Source organism: Musca autumnalis, unplaced genomic scaffold (genome assembly GCF_047663935.1).
Source record: "Musca autumnalis isolate F117 unplaced genomic scaffold, ASM4766393v1 scaffold_5, whole genome shotgun sequence".
NCBI classification, from domain to species: domain Eukaryota; kingdom Metazoa; phylum Arthropoda; class Insecta; order Diptera; family Muscidae; genus Musca; species Musca autumnalis.
In genome coordinates this window covers 25,226,918-25,252,859 of record NW_027412088.1, presented here as the reverse complement: position 1 = coordinate 25,252,859, position 25,942 = coordinate 25,226,918, and the positions used below count along the sequence as shown (strand labels likewise).

Sequence of the window (25,942 nt, the reverse complement as noted above, 5' to 3'; positions counted from 1 at the left end):
GGGTCATCTATAATACCGTAGATGAGCCAAAGGGTCATCTACAATACTGAAGATGAGCGCAAGGGTCATCTACAATACTGTAGATGAGCCCAAGGGTCATCTACTGTAGAGTAGATGAGCCCAATGATTATCTACAATACAGTAGATGAGCCCGAGGGTCATCTACAATACTGTAGATGAGCCCAAGGGTCATCTACAATACCGTAGATGAGCCCAAGGGTCATCTACAATGCTGTAGATGAGCCCAAGGGTCATCTATAATACCGTAGATGAGCCAAAGGGTCATCTACAATACTGAAGATGAGCCAAAGGGTCATCTACAATACTGAAGATGAGCCCAAGGGTCATCTACAATATTGTAGATGAGCCCAAGGGTCATCTACTGTAGAGTAGATGAGCCCAATGACTATCTACAATACTGTAGATGAGCCCAAGGGTCATCTACAATACTGTAGATGAGCCCAAGGGTCATCTACAATACTGTAGATGAGCCCAAGGGTCATCTAGAATACAGTAGATGAGCCCAAGGATCATCTAGAATACTGTAGATGAGCCCAAGGGTCATCTACAATACTGTAGATGAGCCCAAGGGTCATCTAGAATACCGTAGATGAGCCCAAGGGTCATCTACAATACTGTAGATGAGCCCAAGGGTCATCTACAATACCGTAGATGAGCCCAAGGGTCATCTACAATACTGTAGATGAGCCAAAGGGTCATCTAGAATACCGTAGATGAGCCCAAGGGTCATCTACAATACTGTAGATGAGCCCAAGGGTCATCTAGAATACCGTAGATGAGCCCAAGTGTCATCTACAATACTGTATATTAGCCCAAGGGTCATCTAGAATACCGTAGATGAGCCCAAGGGTCATCTACAATACTGTAGATGTGCCCAAGGGTCATCTACAATACTGTAGATGAGCCCAAGGGTCATCTACAATACTGTAGATGAGCCCAAGGGCCATCTATAATACCGTAGATGAGCCAAAGGGTCATCTACAATACTGAAGATGAGCGCAAGGGTCATCTACAATACTGTAGATGAGCCCAAGGGTCATCTACTGTAGAGTAGATGAGCCCAATGATTATCTACAATACAGTAGATGAGCCCGAGGGTCATCTACAATACTGTAGATGAGCCCGAGGGTCATCTACAATACTGTAGATGAGCCCAAGGGTCATCTACAATACCGTAGATGAGCCCAAGGGTCATCTACAATACTGTATATGAGCCCAATTGTCATCTAGAATACCGTATATGAGCCCCAGGGTCATCTACAATACTGTAGATGAGCCCAAGTGTCATCTAGAATACCGTAGATGAGCCCAAGGGTCATTTACAATACTGTAGATGAGCCCAAGGGTCATCTACAATACAGTAGATAAGCCCAAGGGTCATCTACAATACTGTAGATGAGCCCAAGGGTCATCTAGAATACTGTAGATGAGCCCAAGGGTCATCTACATAATAGTAGATGAGCCCAAGGTTTATCTACAATAGATCGCAAGGGCCATCTACCATAGATTAGATGAACCCGGGGTTATCTGCCATAGGGTAGATAAACCAAATGGTCATCTACCAAAGAGTAGATGAGTTCAACGATCATCTGATCTGATCTTATAGAAAATATGAACCCTAGGGGTCATCTGCTATAGAGTAGGTGAAACCAAGGTTCATCCACTATTAAGTAGACGAGAAAAGATTAATCCGAGGATCCCCTAACAAAGAGAAGATGAACCCTTTCTAATGTGGACTTCAGTATTTATGTTGTATCTCAATTGTGAAGGTCTTTTTATTATTTGGCAAAATCACTATCATTTAAATTATTTGAATATTCTCAATTTTGTTGTTGTTCTGATTTTCCTTTTCAATTCTCAAAATTCTATACACCACATCTCTCTTTTATGATCATATTCCAATTTTTATATATTTTTTTTTTTTTTTTGTGAAATCAATGTAGGCGATATTCAAAATTCTAGTGTAACAGTTTTGAATGAATGGCGGCGTTAAATTAGCCTCTCATCTATGGCCTGGTCGAATGCAAACATGTTTGTTTTTATAGTTGTTGCTATTGTTGTTGTTTGTATTTTAGGGATATTTATGGCAAAAAAATATATGTATGTATGTCGAAGTGATGATAAAATCAAAATTAATGTATTTTGCAGTGTGGGTAGCGTGGGTGCCATGAAAACAATAACAAAAGTAAGAAAAAACGCATACAAACAGATGCTTGGCCATGGAGAGCTGATTGAGACGGCTACCAGAATCTATCTATTGAGTGGTTAATAAATTTTATTCAATAAAATGTTCTAAACCCGTTTTCCAACTTTTGCAAATGTTAATTCTATGGCCGGAAACTATTTTTTTTTTTGTGTCGTGATGTTATTTAAGAGGAATTTTAAAAGCTTTGCGAAATTTTGTTTGGTATTGAAAATAAAAACAACGCATTTTTGCAGGTTTAGAAAAATTCTTTAGAGAACAATGTGTAACTATATTAATAATATTTATTATTATCTATTTAAAAACATTTAATGTTGTTTTTTATATGTGTCGTTGTTTTTCTTTTGTGGTTTGGAATGAATTTAAATTAAGAAAACTTTAAGCGGTTTAATATTAATAAACCATTTATAATTTTTATCTGATCAGAATATTTTTAAATACATTTTGGTTCCAGTTGTTGTATCTATTAATTTTTATAGCCTTATTGATAGAGGTTGAATTATTGATAGAGGTTTTAATAATCAAATAAAATGCCCGGAGATACATATATACATTCGCATTGTTTTCAATTGTTTTGTGTGAGAATCGGAGAAAGTGTGACATATTTCATTATCTGTTCCCTAATTACACATAAGCAAAATTTTATTCACATGAAATTTTACATATTTTTTTTTCATGTGAAACTTGGGAAGTCAAACCCCGCAAAGTACCCACAATACTGCCAAGTAGTGTTTGAAAAAAATCAATTGATTATTTGCAACTTTTTAATGGGAATTATTGTATGTTTACTTTTTAACAGTATTTTTGCAAAAGAGAATTAAAACGGAAACCTAAACACTGAGCAGTTAAATCTCTTCTCACATATGTATTTATATACGAGTTTGTGTGTACTCCACAACATTGTTTTGACAAATAAATTAATTTTTTTACAGTTTAATAATAACCCAATTTTTTCGTTTTATTTTGGGGCCAAACAGCTTAACGGTCGTTTTAGTTTATTAAAGGGCTTGTCTACACTTACGGTTAGATGTTATCATTATCGTTTACCTAAGTTTAATGTTGTGCTTTTTACTGCTGTTTCGCACAAAGAAAGCATCGTCATTTATTTTTTCACAGTTTTTTTTTAATTAAAACTATGTTTTCTTGAAGTGTTATCTCTGTGGATAGTTGAACAATCTACGACGTGTTATTGCGGTAAAAAATGGATGACATTCCAAAAGAGTAAAATAGAAAATATTTCAATCTTTTTATGGAAAAATAAGCGAACAATGTTAACACGATACTAAAAAAATTATCAGTCAAAACAAAAAAAAAACAAATAAATAAAATAATATAATATTCGTCTATTTATAATCACAGAGAGGATTCGTTTCCTTAGGGGAATTACACAAAATCATACGGTGTCCTGTCATGTCAACATCGGTGAGATGTAATGGATGTAGGCGTGTTCAGGACTACTACGATGTGTCTTCCAACTACAGTATGTCTCCATTTTCGTCGTCAGAATAGGAGACAATCCCGTAGTTTTCTCAAACAAAAAAAAAATCCCATAAACACCACATTTATGATAATTTTGTAAGATCAACACCCTGTACTAAAGTTAACAATTTTGAAATACATTATTTCATTGTATAAACACAGTATAGTTTTTTCCTATGAAATTTTAATGTTTTTTTTTATTATTATCTCACTTTTTGCAGAATTTATTAAATAATTGAAACCTGTTATGTTGCACGATTGTTGTTGTTTGTTATACGTAACTATCTTATCTGTAATCCAAAATGAGGAATCAGAACAAGAATCACAACAACAACATCAATATATAAGTAAATACCTATCTAGTTGTTGATATTGCAGATAAAAGTATGCAGCTAAGAAGCAGCTTTTTGCGATATTGCCTTGCATCACACGACACCACGAGACTTTTCATAAATAACAGGGAATCTGATGAAGTAGGTATTTCTGCTACCTAACTATGTATAATTGTTAGGAGAAGTACATACATATATGTACCCAATATATAAATCAGTTGCAATATTAAAGCTATCAGGTCATTATGACAATAAGTATTGACTGGCCCATACAAAACATTATGCCGTTGTTATCAGGAGCACAAAGACAACCGTTCGTGAATATTTCAAAACCTTAAACTGCTCTTAAGCGAAAAATTTGAAGTTTTGTGGAGGTGATAATCGACGGAGTTGCCCGTCCATCGTCCATCTTTGAACATGATTTAAGTTTGAAATAAATATTACAATGTACAAAGTTAGAAACAGTATTAACCCTTTTTGCATGATTTTTTTCTTTCTTTACGAAATTAAAGAAGGTGATAGATATCGAGCTCTTTCTTACTATAAAAAATGTTAAAACAATTTGATTATATATTTTTAGTATAAACTGAGCAAATATTTCGTCATGTAATATATTCTACACTTTCTGAATTTTTTTCAAGTATTATTTAAAAAAAAAAATCAGAAACCCTCTTTAATGATGATATTTTAACTCATTATCACTATGATTATCTATCTCTAGAATCTTTTATAAAAAAACAATAGAAACTATAAAATAACACAAAAATATAAAATAAGCCACAATAATACAACAGAAATGACTGAAATTTGGAATTTAGTCTTCTTTGGAGTCACAAAAATTTCCTGCAGAAATTTCTCGGTACAGATCCATGTTTTTTGATACAGCCCCAATAGAACAGTACTACCGATTTTCGGTTTTTGTATAGCCCCCATATAAGGGTATCATCGGATTTAAACTTTTTGTGAAGATTTCAGACACATTTTTCTACCGCATTGGTTGTTAATTGGAATTTTGCTCGCAAAAATCATATTTATCCAGATCTAAGTCGAGTCACATGAACCGGTAATGCCCAATTGTATGTATTTAGTGTTTTTTCCAAATTTTCAAACCGAGATTGCTGTAATTTGGTATTGCCAGAGGATACAACGGCTTAATTCGGAAGATATTGTACCATGTTTTGGTAAGAACAATGATGACGAGACCATGTCAGCTCTTTAAAAGGGTTTTGATACATTTCCCTTCTGAAGTGGATTTAATTTGGAATTTTGGACCCTCAATTGGTAGAATAAAATCGAACCCACACTTCGCAAGCAACAAGCCGGGTTCAGATCACAATACTCATGTGTTGACCATATTGCGTCGCTCCGTATAATTATTGAACAAATGAACGAATTCAAACAGCCCCTACATCTAGTCTTCGTCGACTTCGAAAAAAAAATATGGGAAGCTCTTCTCCGTAAAGGTGTACCCAACAAAATTGTACATTTATTAAAAGCACAATACACTGAATTTCAATGTTCAACGCTGACGACATTGCATTGATCTCCTCTTCCGAACGTCATATGCAAAGCAAACTAAATGACTTGCAAACCAAGGCAGAGAAATATCAACTACGGATCAATGTTAATAAGACAAAATCGATGAAGTTAAATTATGTGATCCCCGGCAACTTCCATCTTGATGGCAAGCCAATTGAAGATGTAGCCAACTTTACATACCTTGGAAGCCACCAGATGGTGGCACCCAGGCAGACATCCAAGCCCGATTAGCTAAAGCTAAAGGTGCCTTTGCTAAACTGCGGAAAATATGGCGGTCCCGACAGTTATCAATTTCGACAAAAATTCGTATCTTCAACTCGAACGTGAAATCCATACTTTTATACGGATGTGAAACATGGCTAGTATGCACCAGAGGGACCAAATCCCAATCGAAAAAGAAATTGCTCATAAAAAATGGAGTTGGGTAGGACACACGCTGCGTAAATCGACAAGCCTTAGACTAGAACCCACAAGGGGCCCGATGTAGAGGACGGCCCAGAGGCTCTTGGCGTAGAAGTTTAAATACTGAAATAAAATCTGTTAACGAGAACCTTAGCTGGTCTCAAGTAAAAGCAATTGCTAAATATCGTAATAAATTTAAAGAATTTTGTACGGCAATATGCGCCTCCTAACCGGAGCGAAAGCAATAAATAATAATAATAATGGGTAGAAAATCTCCACGCAAAAAATTATCAATGTAAAATGATTTTCATTAGTTAGGATATTCTACTCCTCCAGGGAATAAGCCTTAGCTTGGTTGAATTAGTTAAATTTTTTAGAGCTTTTGGGTCAGTATTTTTAATAAAAAAGTAAAGTTTGAAATTGGATCGGCCTTCTATATTTATCGGCCTTTATCAGAAATGAAGCTGGGCAAGAAAATCAGCCGCTTATGTAATTTGACTTTTTGATCAGCTTCATTTCTCTTAAAGGAATAAAGAAGGTCGATCTAATTTCGAAACTGTACTTCAAAATAAGCTAACATTTTTTTCGATTTTTTGAAAATGATAGGCAGGGGTAACCCTTAACCCTTTTTTGCATACAGATGGAAATTTCCATAATATCTTTAAGAACAAGTTCGCTTTATGTGTGGAAATCTTTTTAAAGTCCATTGTATAGAATATATATATATATATATATATATATATATATATATATATATATATATATATATATATATCTGCCAATAAAGCGACAGTGACTAACGGTAAATCGATCCTGAAGTTGAAAACCAGCTGTTGGAAAAAAACGTGAAAAAATATGTACCGAAAATCGGGAGGGACCGTTCTATGGGGCCTTTATGAAGACGTGGTCCTATAACGACTAATTTCAAGTGGAAAAATGTATACCCCCATCGAAGACTAAAAACAAAATTTAATTGCCTAATTTCAGTAATCTCGGTCATATTATGTGGCCGAAAATCGGGAGGTATGAGACCTATACTGATAAATTTCTGTCGGAAAGTTTTTTAACCCCAAATAAGGCTAAATACCAAATTTCAGCCATTTCTGGAAGATAATGTGCCTAAAACCTTAAAAACACCGTAAATCGGGAGGTACCGTTGTATAGGGGCTATATCAAAACGTGGACCTTACTTAAACTTAGCTGGCCCATTACAGAATATTTGTTCCATAAGCAGAACTAAGACAAGATCCCCAATTCTCTCTATTAGTTGCTTCACTTTTTGGAATACCGCGCCTTGTCATCTCTTCTTCCACTTGTTTGCTCCATCGAAGCCTTGGCCTGCCTGTGGGACGTGCTTATACGCCTTTCATCATCGCTCATTCATGGCCAAGCCAACGCAATCGTTGCATCGCGATGCAACGTAGTAGGTAGGTGACGTAGGGGATGAAAGATACCAAGGAACGGCCCTGACGGGCTTTAACATGGCAAGGTCCAGGATTTATCTTGGTTCCCCTCTCATCTCATGTGGACACTGACCTCCCCATGGTGTCACCTGGGATACCTGCCTTTAATACCCGTGAAAGGAAGTGAGCTAAAATGTGCCGCGCGTTCACCTATAAGAACGTCAAAAACTTGTGTTTGGGCGCCGGGCTAGTAACCCTCCCCTAGAAAAAAGCAGCTAACTATGAAAATACAAAAGTGAAGAAAAACAAAACGTGGATTACGACAAATTTCAGGTGGAAAGTTAAATACCTCCAACTAAATGCCAAATTTCAACCATTTTGATTGGATATTGAGGCCGCACTCTTCAAAATACTGAAAATCAGGAAGTACCCTTTTATGAGGGCTATATGAAAACGTGGACCTATTCTGATAGTTTTCTTCCGGATTATTTTATAACCCTTTTCGAAGACTAAATGCCAAATTTCAGCCATTTCGGTGTGATAATGACGCTAAAACCTTCAAAATACCGAAAATCGGGAGCTACTGTTTTATGGGGGGCTATATGAAAAGGTTGACCTATATCAATAATTCTCTTTCGGAGTGTTTTTTATTATCCCTACGAAGAATAAATGCCATTTCGGTTTGATATTGAGGCCACAAACTTCAAAATACCAAAAATCGGGAGTTACAATTCTATGGGTGCTATCTATATAATGACCTAGTTCAATACCGAAAAATTTCATAGAGGAGAGTTTTTTTACCTCCAGCGAAGACTAAATACCAAATTTCAAGCATTTCTGTGGAATGTTGAGACCAGAACCTTTAAAATATCGAAAATGCGGAGTTACCGTTCTATGGGGGCTATATGAAGACGTTGAAAATTTCAGGTGGAAAGTGGACATAATTCGAGTCTGTAAGAAATAATATGATGTACAACGTTTGGAGTTCGAGGGTTATCTCACGTACTACCCAGTTTTGTTGTTGCCGGTAGGCTTTTGTTGTTGTTGTTGTTGTAGCAGGCTTTTGTTGTTGTTGTTGGAGCAGCATGTAACCTACTTAGAAGCACAGTTTTGATGCTCGGTTGACAGCCACTGGCCGAAACACTATGGTTTCGGGTCAATCCGGTACGAAAGAACCCACTGCCGTGGGATTGGCTTTTGTAAAGGATTTTGGGCCATTAGCTCATGAAGTATGGATTAGCCCCCGAAAAAAATATACCGCCGCAGAGGAGCGCCGCCAGGACAACCTGTTAAAAAAATATTCAAAACGATCCGAAATGAGCTCTTAAACTTCACTTTTTCCCAATTTTGTGTTGGAGGTACCCGATCTATATTTGGAAGGAATAATATGACGTTGAAAGTTTGGACCAAATCGATTGGTCCTTTGGGAGTTAACGCTCACAGCATTTTATAAACAAGTTTTTAAATTTTGTGGGGTCAGGGGGTTAGCAGAAGGAGTGAATCTTCAAACTTAAACTAAGATTTGGGCAAAATATTATTCAGTGCAAAATGTGGTTCGAATCAATTGATCCGCTCGAGAGTTATCGTGGGCACCAGCCAGCCAGACAGACGGACGGACATTGCTGACTCCTTATAGAATTTGGGGTCTAAAACCATTATTTCGATGAGGCACAAATAGAAGTGTATATGCCCACGTTAGCCTAAATGCTGAGGAGTTCCAAAGTATTTTTTTAAGTCAGTCTAATAGGATCTTGGTATGGTATGACAAATTTAATTATTATGGTGGAGGGTATAAAAAGTCCGTATTTATTCGGAACGTCTTCAAACGTTAAGACGATTCTAAACGTTCAGAATAAATACAGACATTTTGCGAAAATAAATTTGAAATTTAGTTTTGAAAACAATTCGCTATAGAGTTGTTTGTTAAATAAACACTCGACCGTATTAAAAAAAAAAAAAACAAAAAAAACATACCCTCATGAGTATTATTTTGTTATAGTTTGGATTTACCGAACAGATTTATAGCGTTCTGTTTAACTTAAAGTTAAAAGTGATGATCGAGCTTCTTGGGATTAACTTTCAATGTAAAACTTGTATTTTTAATGCCTCCAAATCGGTATATTTTGCATTTTCAAATCCATCAGATAGTAAAAGAACACAAGTAATAATGGTCCTTATTCATTTTTTTTGTATTTATTTCTTTACAATTAACCTTCAATTTACAACTTATAAAAAATATTTCAATTATTCAAACATTTTTAAGAAGAAACCTTTCTATGAATGTAAAAAATTCTAAAATTTCTTTTGTCTGTAAAAAAGAAACAAAAAAAAACCTGAAATTTTAATTTGTAAGAATTATGATGTCATAGCTAACCGACTGGGTTTAAAACAAAAAACACCAAATAACATATGTGTTGCTTTTTTGAATGATTTTTAAAACGTTTTTTTTTTATTTCACGGCTATAACTTGTTTAGTTGTTGGTCGACGTGATTTTTTTGGCTAATTTTATAACAAAAAAAAAACATTTTGCTAAAAAAAACTCACTTCAAATAATCCGCCAAACAGAATAAAAAAAAAAAAAAAAAAAACAAACGACACCAAAGTTATGTCTCTTTTTCAAGTGGTGGCAAAACAAAAATAAAAATATAATAATTATAAATGTATGTATGATTTTTTATACTTCTCTGGGGTGTTATTAAAATTCATAAAGTTTTTTTTTTTGTTTCACATGGGAAAATTATTAGTTTTTTTTTTTGTTTAGTTTTGCCAAAAACGTAAAATTTAAAATTAGTTCACTGCCACTTGTACCCGTATGGCGGCGTACCGCGCGCCAGTTGTTCATTCGTTCAGTTGTCTTTTTATTCGTCGGTGATGATATTCTTCATTGGGTTCCTTGCTAATGATTTTCAGTTTTTGTATTCTAATTTATGTTCAGTTGTTGTTTTGTTAAACTTTTGATTTTTTGTTGTTCTTCTTGTTGTTGTTGTTTTCATTTCATTGCTGTTGGCCATTAGAATAGAAAAATGATTCATTTAGCTACGCAAATTAGGTTTCTTTTTCATTGTGTGTAATTTTAATTTTTTTTTTTATTTTTGTTGTATTTTTTTTTTTTGTTTATTTTATATTTTTTTCTAATTTTACACTCAAATGTTGAAAATAAAAAAAATTAGTTTAAATTAATGGTCAGTTGGTTTCTCCGTATCTCGAGAAATGTGTTTCTCTCCATTGTGTCTCTTTTATTTTTCAATTTTAAATCTCTTTGGGAGTGACGTAATATTGAGACATTTTTTATTATTTTTTATTGATCGTCTTTTTTTTCGAAAGATCTATTACACTCGAAGAAAATAAGTTTGTTATTAGTTTTCGCAAACACTTTGTTAGCTTTCACTGATTTTGAATGGGGTTTTGGGTTTTGTGTTTTGTGTTTTGGGTTTTTTCTTTTGCCGCTTTGTATGTATTTTGCATATCACTTTTTATTTCTAGTTTGTCATTTGTTGTTGATTTTCACTACATTTACTTTTCATTTAGGGCAAAACTGTCTATCATTCGTTCATTCGTTGCTCATTTACAAATCTAGCACTGGGTAGGTAAATATGTACATATGTATATTTGTCGTACAAAACAATGTTGTGGGAACAGTTGATTCCCCATAATTGTTATATTCACTTCTGAAAGTAAAGCGAAATCTCCGGAAAAAAGTCGTTGAATTGGAATTTATGGCTACCATAGCCTTTCACATTCCCTATTATTTTGTAGGCGCGTTTGAGCACGCAAACTTTTCTTCAATAAAGTAGGCTTTTATATAGAAGGTCTACTGTAGTTTGAAATATTACCATGTTCCATGTTAGGATCATAACGGTTACTCTTGCCAAAAGACTACAGAAAATTGTACACTACACACAAAAGAGCAGACCACATCAACATCCAACAGTGGTAACAGCCAGCTATGCAAAAAGTAAGAAACTATCAGTCAGTTGTAGCGACAGAGATATAGCCTCAGCCTCGGACGTAAAGGAAACAAGTAAATAACAAACAGTTTTTGAGCAATTTCTCACAAAGTGTGGACTTGCGCTCGAAAAAAATTGTACCATCTTAACTAGGGTCACATACCCAAGATGTTAAGACAAAATTAAACAAGTAAAAAAGTATCAGTCGGCTTTGCCGACAGAGATATACCCTCAGCCTGTGCAAATTGAAACACTTTTTCACGAAAAACTTATGTATTAGGGGGTTTCAAAATTTTGGTCGTATGAACCGACAAAAATGTTGATTAGTATTAAAGTTCAAAAATTTTGCGAAAAATGTACTTAAAGGAATGGACCTACATGGACCTTGGGGGTGCCATAGGGGGTTTTTACACCCTTCGGGCTGTTTTCTCAAGAAGTATGGACTTGCCCCTGAATCAACTTTTACCATCGTAATTGAGACAGCGAATGTAAGTTGCTTCAACAAAAATCAAAGTGATTCAATAGCAGGTCTTAAATTGAACTTATCCAACATTTTGTGTGGGAGGTACGGGATGAAGTGCACAAATATAGTCCATATTCGAACCTGGTCTATATCTGGTAGATATTATGAGAATGTGTAAAGTATGGACCAAATCGGTTACTCCCATCAAGAGTTATCGTGCGCACAATTTTTCCGAATATTTTTGAACTTATGTGGGGTAGGTACCTGACGGAGTGGGCCGATATGGCTTATCTACGAACTTAAACTATGTTTAGAAACAATATTACGAAGGCCAAATTTTGGCTGAAATCGGCATTTCCGTTCGAGAATTATCTTGCGCTTCCACCCATAAACTTTGTGTCATAGGGTTTGTTTTTCAACTTTCAGTCTATTTTTTCAGGAAGTATTGACCTGAGAGAACTTGTACCTTCGTATAGGGGACAGTGAATACAAGATGTTACAACAAAAACCAAGGAGAGCAGGTCCTAAACTGAACTTTTCCGAAATTTTTTGTGGGAGGTACTCGAAGTAGTTTACCGATTTAGTCCATATTGGAACCTCATCTAAGTCTGGTAGAAATTTCATAATGTGCAAAGTATGGACCAAATCGGTTACTCCCTTCGGTTACTCCCTGCACAAATTTTCCGAACATTTTCGAACTTTTGTGGGGGAGGTACCGGAAGGAGTGGACCGAAATAATCCATCTTTGAACTTGAACTAAGTTTGGACAAAATATTACGAAAGCCAAATTTTGGACCGAATCGGCAGATCCGTTCGAGAGTTATCTTGCGCTCCAACCACTACACACGGTGTCATAGGGTTTTTTGTAACTTTCAGGCTATTTTCTCAGGAAGTATGGACTTGCCCCTAATGAAACTTAGAGCGTCGTATAGAGGACAGCGAACACAACTTGCGTAAACAAAAATCAAAGCGATTCGAGACTAGGTCCTAAACTGAACTTTCCCGAAATTTTGTGTGGGAGGTTCCCGAAGGAGTGGACCGATTGAGTCCATATTGGAACCTCATCTTAGTCTGGTAGAAATTTCACGACGAGCAACGTATGGATCAAATCGGTTACTCCCTTCGAGAGTTATCGTGCGCACAAGTTTCGCGACAATTTTTGAACATTTGTGGGGGAGGTACCTGAAGGAGTGGACCTATATGGCCCATCTTCGAACTTAAATCGAATCTGGACAAAATATTTCGATACCCAAAATTTGAACCGAATCGATTGATCCGTTCGAGAGTTATCGTGCGCACCAGCCAGACAGACGGACAGACAGACAGACAGACAGACGGACGGACATTGCTAGATCTACTCAAAATTGTCTGAAACGGATATCGTACAAACATACTTTGGGTCTAAAACCATTATTTCGATGAGGCACATTTTTGGTCGTATCAAAGTGTAAATACCCTCTTTAGCCTAAAGGCTGAGGGTATAAAAAGCAATGAACGGAAAGAAACAAAACGATTCCCGTACCAATCACACAAAGCCACAAACTATTCAGCTTCTCTGAATCGTTTCATTCTCACAACCAAAACAAAAACACAAACTTTTCAATGTAAAAAGATGGAAACCGTACGATTGCGGAAATGTAACTTCGTTTATGCTTTGCCGAGTTGTTTCATTCACCACCGAAACAAGAAGTATTTTTGGGAAACGTTTGCCGTGCGTATTGTCAATGACACACTCAGACACACACACACATGTGATTGCTTAACAACCCTATAAGATAGCATCAGCATACCACAGTGAATTTTATCAACCACCAATCAGCATACCACAGTGAATTTTATCAACCACCAAACGTTTTTGATTTATTCACATGTGTTTAGTACTATTCCGTTTTCTATCTGCTCTTGTGGAGTTGAGTACTTTTCGCTTTTCGTTTTGTTCGCACTCACGAATATAAACAAAACAAAACTAAACAGCGAGCTCGGCCAACGAGGGTTATGTTTCGTTTTGTATTGTTCCTATGGAAAATACGAAACGAAACGATTGGAAATTTTATTTAAAGTATTTTTACGTACTCTGATAAAAAGATCCTAGTCCTTTAACTACAATCTTTCCAAATTTTGAGTGGGAAGTACTCGAAAGAGTGGTCCGATGTAGTCAATATTCGGGCATAATCCAGGTCTGGAAGAAATAATACGATGTGCAACGTTTAGACCAAATCGGTTTCTCCCTTCGAGGGTTATCTTAGGTACTGTCCATTTTAGTTGGTGCCGGCAGGGTTTTTCTGTTTTTTTTTTCGAGGTTTTGGTTCACTATCTAAGTAACTAACGTAACTAGGGCCGCATACACAACATGTTACCAAAAATTTAAAAACGATCCCAGATGAGTCCTTAAACTTCACCCTTTTCAAACTGTGTGTGGGAGGTACCCGAACTCTCGAAAGGGTCGAACGATTTGGACCAAACTTTGCGCCTCGTAATGTTTTGTCATTTTAGATCATATGTTGATCACGATAACTCTCGAAAGGAAGTTATCGATTGGTGAAACGTTTTCATAAAATTTATTTCAGACATAGGTTAAGGTCAAATATGGTGTGGGCACATCCCATAAAAAAATAAAAAAAAAAATTTGGCAAGAGTGAAGTTTAAGACCAGCTCTCGAATGGTTATTGAATATTTACAGTAGGTTGTCATCGCAGCCCCTTGTACATGTTCATACGTCCTGAGATAATGACCCAAAAGCTCTAAAAACCCTGCCGGCTCCCGCTAAAATTGAGTATATGATTTGGTTAAAACTTTGCACATACTAAAATTTCGTACAATTATCGAACAACTCCTTTGGGGTACCCTTTCCTCACAAAAGTTCAAAATGTTCACTTGAGTGCACTTTAAGGGCTATTGGAGGATCCTTTTGAAATTTTTACCGAAGGTAGTCCTTGTGATCCTGATTACAACGATATTATTGTTTTCGTGGGTAAGTCCAGGGTTCCATCGATTTTAAATGGTGGCAAAAATACCCATCAGCATAATTTTGACGATGTTTCCTCAGTATTTCAGACACTTCCCTGTGTCCTAAGACATGCCGTTAAGACTCGGCGATAAACAGTAGTTTCCACATCATTGAGCTAATATAAATCGGGTACACTCATGGATAGGAGAGAAGTCTTCATTGTCCCTTCATGACATTAATATTTTTTTTATTCAAAACTTTGACCAAGCTTCCTGAATTTCTGGATAGACAACAACAAGCTCATACTTCACGCACAAAATTTCGAAATTTTTGATTAGGTGCAGTTTAAGGACTATTCAAAATGTTCACCGAAGATAATTCTTGTGGTTCAGTTTACAACGATATAAGGTTTTTAGTTGACAAGTCCATGCTTCCTCGGAAGCTCTTCGACCCCATCAATGAAAGTGGCAGCTGTCTCTGAACCACTTTCATGATTCGGGAATGATTATGTCAATTTTATTAAAGTTTTAAGACGGCGAAATGTAGTCGGTTTTACCTCTCCTGTCACTTAGCCTAAGTTAGCTAACTATATGTAAGCATCGCCACATACTCGTACATATGTACTTCTTCGAGCCTCTGGACGAATTAAAGGGAACTTGCATATCCAGGGGTTTTAATATTTGGGACATCATTTAGGGCCGCTTGAGAAGTGTTTTTTACCGCTTCAGTAATGAGAACCGCCTCTTTCTATGCCACTCCTTCGCCTTCCCGTTTTCTTTTCCTCTTCATGTCTTTTTTCAGGATAAATACAATGACCGCTGTTCACCGAGTGTAATGCAACCCTTCTTCTAGGATCATGTTGACTTTTTTTAATCGATGATAGTCAATGTAGTCCTGTTTACAATTATTCATTGTTTTTCAAGGATTATTTACCAAGATGGACTATGTCGACCCAGTTCTTCATGTAACTTATCCACTTTTACCGTCACTTCTCGTTTCGTGTTGAAATTTTAATAGCGAATAGTCCTTGTGATTATCACAACAACAGTACTTTTTAGGGAAAGCATGTGCATCCCGGGATATGAACCACGAAGTTTCCCAATATTCGTGGCACTTCGTTCATAAAGAATCTATGTTTATACTGCAGCTGGTCTTAATTACAACGCTATTAATTTATTCTTCATATTTACCTCGATAATGACCGAAAAAATTTTAAATTTGATATTTTGTCTTCTTTTAGCTCCATTATCAAGCCGAAATGACTGTAATTTGGTACTTAGTCTTCTTTGGGACTACAAATTTGTCCCTACAGGTCCACGAAATGGTTGGATTTTTGTATTTAGTATTTCTTGGGGCTACAAAATTTGTCCCCAAAATTTGTACAGGTCCACGTTTTAATATAGCCCCCATAGAACGGTACATCCCGATGTACGGTATTTCGAAGGTTTTAGCTTAATTTTCACACTGAAGTGGCTGAAATTTGGTCTTCCTTGCCCTGAGACATCTGTTGCTATAGATTCACGTTTTGGTATAACCTCCATCGAACAGTACCTACCGGTTTTCCATATTGCCAACATTACGCTGAACGTATTTTTTAGTTTCTGACGAAATTGACTGTAATTTGACACTCAGGTTACCCATTAATCAACAAAAATCTCCACAAAAAACTTTGGACACAGGCCCATATATATCCTTTATATGATATAACCTCTATATAACGTTACTGCCCGATTTTAGATACTTTGACATTTTAATCTACATTTTCGCCATGAATTGGCTGTAATTTGGTATTTGGGGTTCCCAGTGGTGAAAAAACTTCTCCACCAACATTTGTGAACATTGGTCCATTTGTTTTGTATAGCCTCAATAAATCTGTACCACCAAATTATAGGTATTTGAGACTTTTAATTACATTTTCTCACACAATTAGCTGTAATTTGTCAAATGCGTTCCCCATGGGTCAAAAGAACTACTTCGCCATAAAGTTAATATCAGAAAATTTCACAATGTTTTCAGAGGAATATTCTCCAAAGGCCAATCAACACCTTTGAAGTTGAATAATTAAATTTGAAGGAATTAAGGGGAGGTGAAGAGAAAAAAATTGTATGGAGCAAGTGTCGTCTTGGGCACCTCTCGTATCGAATCGGATTACGCTGTCCTTATCCATAGTAAAAAATAGTCCCAGAAAGTTAACAGCAAAATTTAGGACTTCTCCCCGGGAAACTATATAGCGTTGTACTCAGAACAACCTACAACAAAAATATCGACCCGATCCGAAAAGTCGACATTTAAGCCTATTTTGTTCAATTCCCTTTTTATATATGGGGATTTCTGAGTGAAATCGTACACTTTTTTAAAATGAGGTTTTTGATTTCCTTTATTTTTTGCTGTGGTGATTTTAGCATATTTTCTGATTTTTTTCGACCAACGGCTCCAGAGATTTTGCGCCTTGAAAAAGTCGAATTCTGTAAAAACTATATGCAAAGAAATACTCATAACTTCTTTTATATTGGTCCAATTTGAAAAAAATCTTATTTGTATGTTTTGTTGCCTTATCAGCTATTTAATAAAAAATAGAAAAAAATTTGCACAGTGGGCTTGGATGCAATTTTTCGCGATTTAATATTTAAAATCAAATTTTAACAACGATTGACCCCTTCGATTTTCTTGAATTTTTTTTTTTTTTGTATTAAACTACGATCAATTACAACAATTTTGGAACTCCTTTCCTTTACCGACCCACCGCAGAAAATTATGAAAAAATTACCACAGACAGTGCTTTTTATCCCGATTCCAACCATGTATTGCTTTTGTTGCGGAAATGTATACTTCCCGAGTTATGGGCCTCCAAAGTTCCACAATGGCCCTAGTATAAAATTTTGGCAAATTAGACATTTTTCCCTAAATAGCCGGCATTTGGCCGGGATTTAAGACTTTCTCCTATGGACAGGTACAAATCTCGGGAATGGGAACAAAATTTTCATTTAAATTACATATTTTTCTCTAAATAAGACTTTCTGCTATGGACAGGTGCAAATCTCGGGAACGGGAACAACATTTTCTTTTAAATTAAATATTTTTATCTAAATAGCTGGCCTTCAACCGGGATTTAGGGCTTTCTCCAGGTGCAAATCTCGGGAACGGGGACAAAATTTTCTTTTAAATTTAATACTTTTGGAGGCCTATATCTCGGGAAGTATACATACCCTTCAACAAAATAATACATCGTTGAAATCAGTATAAACATCCCTATTTGTGGTAATTTTTTAAGAATTTTCTGCGGTGGTTTGCCAAAATGTTAGACTAGGGCCTTTGTGGAACTTTGGAGGCCCATATCATGGGAAGTATACATTTCCGCAACAAAAGCAATACATGGTTGGAATCGGGATAAAAAACACTATCTGTGGTAATTTTTTCATAATTTTCTGAGGTGGGTCGGTAAAGGAAAGAAAAGCCAAAATTGTATGTCCTATTTGGTAGTGGGATTCGAAAATTATAAACAACAAAACAGATGTTGAAAATGTAATTTTGTAAATTGTTGGCAAAATAACAAATTTATACCAGTGTGAAAATAAAGGAAAAATTGACAAATTTAAAAAAAAAATTAAGAAAAAATAGTAATCATTTGAATCCCCCTACCAAATAGGACTTAAAATTTTTGTAATCGATCGTAGTTTAATATAAAAAATTTTCAAGAAAATCGAAGGGCGTCAATTATTGTTAAAAATTGATTTTAATATTAAATCGGGAAAATTGCATCCAAGCCCACTGTGCAAACTTTTTTTTCTATTTTTATTGAAATATCTGGTAAAGCAACAAAAATACAAAAAAAAAAAATTTTTTAAATTGGACCAATATTAAAGAAGTAATGAGTATTTCTTTGCATATAGTTTTTACAGAATTCGACTTTTTCAAGGCGCGATATCTCTGGAGCCGTTGGTCGAAAAAAAATCGAAAATATACTGAAATGTTTTGTTGATGAGCAGCAACACCACAGCAAAAAATAAAGAAAATCAAAGTCCTCATTTTGAAAATGTGTCCGATTTCACTCAGAAATCCTCATATATTTTATATTTATATATATTCTATATTAAATATTTAAATATATATTAATATATTTTATATGGGGATTTCTGATTAAAATCGGAAAGTTCTTAAAAAAACTGGTTTTGATTTTCATTATTTTTTGCTGTGTTGATGCTACTCCTCGGTAAAACATGTCAGTATATTTTAATATTAATCCAATTTGCTTTTTTATCAGCTGTCTAATAAAAAATAGGAAAGCATTTTGCACAGTGGGCATGAATGCAACTTTCGCGATCTAATATTTAAAATCAAATTTTTATCAATGATTGTGCGCTTCGATTTTCTTGAATTTTTTTTGTATTAAACTAGGATTAACTACAAAAATTGTATGTCCTTTTTGCTAGTGGGACTCGAATGATGACTATTTTTTCTAATTTTTTTTTTTGTTTGAAATTTGACAATACAATTTTTTCCTTTATATCAGTGTGAAACATTTGTTATTTATATTATATTGATATATACATATTTATATTTTTATTATTTTTTTATTCATTTTTCACTCTACTAAATTGCCTTTAACCTGCTTGGACTGTACTCCATTTGTTTTGCAAAAACAAAAAACAAACAATGTAATGAATGTTAACTATCTAACGATCATTACCAATAGCGCCGAGTACGTTGGTACTTGAATTTTGTATGGCAAACACGTTTCTGTAGGCCAATATTTTTTCAACTTTTTTTTTTTTTGGTTTCAACTACTTCTCCATCTATGGGCAGTTGAGGGGGGCATACAACAAAAAATCAAAACTTGTAACGTCTTTGAACCCTGTCATAATGCGAAATACATCAACAAAATGGTTGGTGGCGGTGGTCTTTCTCTTTTTTTTCTATTTTCTAATGTAGACGCTGGTCTTTTTTTGGCAAGGTTTTCAATATTTCACATTAATTTTTTTATACACAAATATGAATTTTGAATTTTTTATATAATTTCTTTTGTTTATTTTTCTATTTTCTTTTCATTTCATTTTTTGTGTTTTTTGTTAAAAATTTTACATACTTTTTTGTTTTAAACCAAATGCGTTATTGAGGTGTTCGTAAAAGATCGCTTGCTACTGTGCTTGTGCTGTTGTTGTTGTTATTTGTGCTTTTTTTTCTAATACTTTTTTCTTTTTGCTCAATAAACACGGAATTTCTTCGTTGGATGGAAACAGCTCTCCGCTCTCAGTGTACACCAATAACAACACTGTCGTTTTATTTAATTTATTCGTTTTTTCTTTTGTTTTTTGTTAATTCACGTTAATCCGTTTCAGATTTTCTAGGAGATCCTCGCGAACACTTCACTCCAAAAGTCAAATCAATACTAACCGTTGTCTCTTGGGCCACAAAATTGTTTAACCAGAAATTCATAGCAGCAGCATCGACTTTTGTGTCTATCATCGGGAGCTACACACAACCACACAAAACCACCAAGCCCCAAAACCATCTCTGCTGGCCTTACCCGTTGTGCGCTCATAAAACAACAAACTTTCTGGTGTGTAGAAATATTGGCATAGCAAAAAATAACAATTTAAGCTAAAAAGCCAACAACAATGAGAACATGCACGAACACAGAAGACTAGGTATCTCCTTTTGTAATTTCAAGATGTTATTCTGCTCTTTTGCGTTTCTCCGAAAACACTTGCAAAGAGCCCCGACAGCATTCGCATTCCATAGATACACGAAGCCAAACACATTTGCACACACACACTCAGATGTTGTATGGCAAAATTTCTAACGCACTGTTGTCTGATGTTGTTGTTGCTACTGGCCCCCAAAGCATCATCGACATTGATAAGAGAGATGCCAAAGATGAGGGTCTCTCAACAACAGACACGATCACTCAAAAAAAGCTTACCTGCAGAAAGACATGAGAGAGAGTAAATCTTTCCTCTTGATTTCTCTTACAAATAACAGTATTCCTTTTCTCTTCTTATTAAGTGATCTGTAACCAAAGATTTGGCTTCTTCAAAACCGACCAAAGTGTCAATAACGCCAATAAATTCAGAAATATTGGGAGGAATTTTTAACTTTACCTATTGCAATAAAACACAACAATTATTCAAAAACATGTCATAGACGATCCTTAAAGGCTAGCCCGGTGAACCATATATTCGATATTTATGGTCTCTAGATACCAAAGTCTTTCAGTATTCTTCACAGCATAGAACAGTAGACAATTTTCTGTAAATAACAACTACATTTAAGATAGTTAGGACGTATTATTAATATTTCTGTCTTTAGCACTCATACGCAAGGATAAACTTTCACAAAGTTCTGAGAAAAAGTGTGCTTTTATAGACCCTTTCTGAAAGAAATTGTGCTTCTATAGACCTTTTCTAAAAGAAAGGCTACATCTATAGATCCTTTCTGGAAGAAAGTGTGCTTCTATAGATCCTTTCTAAAAGAGACCGTGCTTCTATATACCCTTACTGAGAGAAAAAGTTCTTCTATAGACTATTTCTGGAAGAAAGGGAGCTTCTATAGACGCTTTCTGGAAGAAAGGGTGCTTCTATAGACCCTTTCTAAAAAAATGGTGCTTCTATAGACCCTTTCTAAAAGAAAGCGTGCTTCTTTAGACACTTTCTAAAAGAAAGAGTGTTTCTATAGACACATTCTTAAACCAAAGGGTGCTTCTATAGACCCTTTCTGGAACGAAAGGATGCCTCTATAGACCCTTTCTGAAACGAAAGGGTGCTTCTGTAGACCCTTTCTGAAAGAATGGCTGCTTCTGTAGACCCTTTCTGAAAGAAAGGCTGCTTCTATAGACCCTTTCCTAAAGAAAGGCTGCTTCTATAGACCCTTTCTGAAAGAAAGTCTGCTTCTATAGACCACTTCTAAAAGAAACGGTGCTTCTATAGACCCATCCTGAAGCGAAAGGGTGCTTCTATAGACCATTTCTGAAACAAAAGAGTGCTTCTATAGATCCATCCTGAAACGAAAGGGTGCTTCTATAGACCCTTTCTGAAACGAAAGGGCGCTTCTAAAGACCCTTTCTGAAACGAAAGGGTGCTTCTAAAGACCTTTTCTGAAAGAAAGGGTGCTTCGAAAGACCTTTTCTGAGAGAAAGGGTGCTTCTACAGACCCTTTCTAAAAGAAAGGGTGCTTCTATAGACCCATTCTGAAAAGAAAGGGCGCTTCTATAGAACACTTCTAAAAGAAACGGTGCTTCTATAGACCACTTCTGAAAGAAAGGCTGCTTCTACAGACCACTTCTAAAAGAAACGGTGCTTCTATAGACCCATCCTGAAACGAAAGGGTGCTTCTATAGACCATTTCTGAAACAAAAGAATGCTTCTATAGACCCTTTCTGAAACAAAATGGTTCTTTTACAGACCCTTTCTAAGAGAAAGGCTGCTTCTACAGACCACTTCTAAAAGAAACGGTGCTTCTATAGACCACTTCTGAAAGAAAGGGTGCTTCTATAACACTTTCTAAAAGAGAGGGTGCTTCTATAGATCCATCCTGAAACGAAAGGGTGTTTCTATAGACCATTTCTGAAACAAAAGGGTGCTTCTATAGACCATTTCTGAAACGAAAGGGTGCTTCTAAAGACCTCTTCTGAAAGAAAGGGTGCTTCGAAAGACCTTTTCTGAGAGAAAGTGTGCTTCTATAGACCTTTTCTAAAAGAAAGGGTGCTTCTATAGACCCTTTCTAAAAGAAAGGGTGCTTCTATAGACCCTTTCTAAAAGAAAGGGTGCTTCTATTGACCCTTTCTAAAAGAAAGGGTGCTTCTATTGACCCTTTCTAAAAGAAAGGGTGCTTCTATTGACCCTTTCTAAAAGAAAGGGTGCTTCTATTGACCCTTTCTAAAAGAAAGGGTGCTTCTATTGACCCTTTCTAAAAGAAAGGGTGCTTCTATTGACCCTTTCTAAAAGAAAGGGTGCTTTTATTGACCCTTTCTAAAAGAAAGGGTGCTTCTATAGACCCTTTCTAAAAGAAAGGGTGCTTCTATAGACCCTTTCTAAAAGAAAGGGTGCTTCTATAGACCCTTTCTAAAAGAAAGGGTGCTTCTATTGACCCTTTCTAAAAGAAAGGGTGCTTCTATTGACCCTTTCTAAAAGAAAGGGTGCTTCTATTGACCCTTTCTAAAAGAAAGGGTGCTTCTATTGACCCTTTCTAAAAGAAAGGGTGCTTCTATAGACCCTTTCTAAAAGAAAGGGTGCTTCTATTGACCCTTTCTAAAAGAAAGGGTGCTTCTATTGACCCTTTCTAAAAGAAAGGGTGCTTCTATTGACCCTTTCTAAAAGAAAGGGTGCTTCTATTGACCCTTTCTAAAAGAAAGGGTGCTTCTATTGACCCTTTCTAAAAGAAAGGGTGCGTCTATAGACCCTTTGTAAAAGAAAGGGTGCTTCTATTGACCCTTTCTAAAAGAAAGGGTGCTTCTATTGACCCTTTCTAAAAGAAAGGGTGCTTCTATTGACCCTTTCTAAAAGAAAGGGTGCTTCTACATTATTGATCTCACACCCACATACAAGCTAACTCCAGCTTCGTGGGACCTAGAATTATAATGAAATGTAAATATCTTTATGAAATGAAATAAATAAATAAATAATAAATAAATATTGACCCTTTCTAAAAGAAAGGGTGCTTCTATTGACCCTTTCTAAAAGAAAGGGTGCTTCTATTGACCCTTTCTAAAAGAAAGGGTGCTTCTATTGACCCTTTCTAAAAGAAAGGGTGCTTCTATTGACCCTTTCTAAAAGAAAGGGTGCTTCTATTGACCCTTTCTAAAAGAAAGGGTGCTTCTATTGACCCTTTCTAAAAGAAAGGGTGCTTCTATTGACCCTTTCTAAAAGAAAGGGTGCTTCTATTGACCCTTTCTAAAAGAAAGGGTGCTTCTATTGACCCTTTCTAAAAGAAAGGGTGCTTCTATTGACCCTTTCTAAAAGAAAGGGTGCTTCTATTGACCCTTTCTAAAAGAAAGGGTGCTTCTATTGACCCTTTCTAAAAGAAAGGGTGCTTCTATTGACCCTTTCTAAAAGAAAGGGTGCTTCTATTGACCCTTTCTAAAAGAAAGGGTGCTTCTATTGACCCTTTCTAAAAGAAAGGGTGCTTCTATTGACCCTTTCTAAAAGAAAGGGTGCTTCTATTGACCCTTTCTAAAAGAAAGGGTGCTTCTATTGACCCTTTCTAAAAGAAAGGGTGCTTCTATTGACCCTTTCTAAAAGAAAGGGTGCTTCTATTGACCCTTTCTAAAAGAAAGGGTGCTTCTATTGACCCTTTCTAAAAGAAAGGGTGCTTCTATTGACCCTTTCTAAAAGAAAGGGTGCTTCTATTGACCCTTTCTAAAAGAAAGGGTGCTTCTATTGACCCTTTCTAAAAGAAAGGGTGCTTCTATTGACCCTTTCTAAAAGAAAGGGTGCTTCTATTGACCCTTTCTAAAAGAAAGGGTGCTTCTATTGACCCTTTCTAAAAGAAAGGGTGCTTCTATTGACCCTTTCTAAAAGAAAGGGTGCTTCTATTGACCCTTTCTAAAAGAAAGGGTGCTTCTATTGACCCTTTCTAAAAGAAAGGGTGCTTCTATTGACCCTTTCTAAAAGAAAGGGTGCTTCTATTGACCCTTTCTAAAAGAAAGGGTGCTTCTATAGACCCTTTGTAAAAGAAAGGGTGCTTCTATTGACCCTTTCTAAAAGAAAGGGTGCTTCTATTGACCCTTTCTAAAAGAAAGGGTGCTTCTATTGACCCTTTCTAAAAGAAAGGGTGCTTCTATTGACCCTTTCTAAAAGAAAGGGTGCTTCTATTGACCCTTTCTAAAAGAAAGGGTGCTTCTATTGACCCTTTCTAAAAGAAAGGGTGCTTCTATTGACCCTTTCTAAAAGAAAGGGTGCTTCTATTGACCCTTTCTAAAAGAAAGGGTGCTTCTATTGACCCTTTCTAAAAGAAAGGGTGCTTCTATTGACCCTTTCTAAAAGAAAGGGTGCTTCTATTGACCCTTTCTAAAAGAAAGGGTGCTTCTATTGACCCTTTCTAAAAGAAAGGGTGCTTCTATTAACCCTTTCTAAAAGAAAGGGTGCTTCTATTGACCCTTTCTAAAAGAAAGGGTGCTTCTATTGACCCTTTCTAAAAGAAAGGGTGCTTCTATTGACCCTTTCTAAAAGAAAGGGTGCTTCTATTGACCCTTTCTAAAAGAAAGGGTGCTTCTATTGACCCTTTCTAAAAGAAAGGGTGCTTCTATTGACCCTTTCTAAAAGAAAGGGTGCTTCTATTGACCCTTTCTAAAAGAAAGGGTGCTTCTATTGACCCTTTCTAAAAGAAAGGGTGCTTCTATTGACCCTTTCTAAAAGAAAGGGTGCTTCTATTGACCCTTTCTAAAAGAAAGGGTGCTTCTATTGACCCTTTCTAAAAGAAAGGGTGCTTCTATTGACCCTTTCTAAAAGAAAGGGTGCTTCTATTGACCCTTTCTAAAAGAAAGGGTGCTTCTATTGACCCTTTCTAAAAGAAAGGGTGCTTCTATTGACCCTTTCTAAAAGAAAGGGTGCTTCTATTGACCCTTTCTAAAAGAAAGGGTGCTTCTATTGACCCTTTCTAAAAGAAAGGGTGCTTCTATAGACCCTTTGTAAAAGAAAGGGTGCTTCTATTGACCCTTTCTAAAAGAAAGGGTGCTTCTATTGACCCTTTCTAAAAGAAAGGGTGCTTCTATTGACCCTTTCTAAAAGAAAGGGTGCTTCTATTGACCCTTTCTAAAAGAAAGGGTGCTTCTATTGACCCTTTCTAAAAGAAAGGGTGCTTCTATTGACCCTTTCTAAAAGAAAGGGTGCTTCTATTGACCCTTTCTAAAAGAAAGGGTGCTTCTATTGACCCTTTCTAAAAGAAAGGGTGCTTCTATTGACCCTTTCTAAAAGAAAGGGTGCTTCTATTGACCCTTTCTAAAAGAAAGGGTGCTTCTATTGACCCTTTCTAAAAGAAAGGGTGCTTCTATTGACCCTTTCTAAAAGAAAGGGTGCTTCTATTGACCCTTTCTAAAAGAAAGGGTGCTTCTATTGACCCTTTCTAAAAGAAAGGGTGCTTCTATTGACCCTTTCTAAAAGAAAGGGTGCTTCTATTGACCCTTTCTAAAAGAAAGGGTGCTTCTATTGACCCTTTCTAAAAGAAAGGGTGCTTCTATTGACCCTTTCTAAAAGAAAGGGTGCTTCTATTGAC

General features: G+C 35.9%; 1 protein-coding gene across 3 annotated transcripts in view; it reads right to left on the bottom strand.

The window, feature by feature from the left end:
* LOC141386428 (uncharacterized) overlaps positions 1-20,288 on the bottom strand; it is a 60,746-nt gene extending 40,458 nt beyond the window's left edge. Inside the window, exons 1-2 of one of the 3 annotated variants that reach the window (XM_073954890.1) lie at positions 19,821-20,125; positions 10,061-10,380 (exon numbers count right to left, since the gene is read on the bottom strand). The gene's annotated coding sequence lies outside the window, so the exon portion shown is untranslated. Of the gene's footprint in view, positions 1-10,060; positions 10,381-19,820 lie in introns of all 3 variants that reach the window. The other 2 variants (XM_073954891.1, XM_073954888.1) reach the window with 2 other exon arrangements.
* Positions 20,289-25,942: the final 5,654 nt, after the last annotated feature.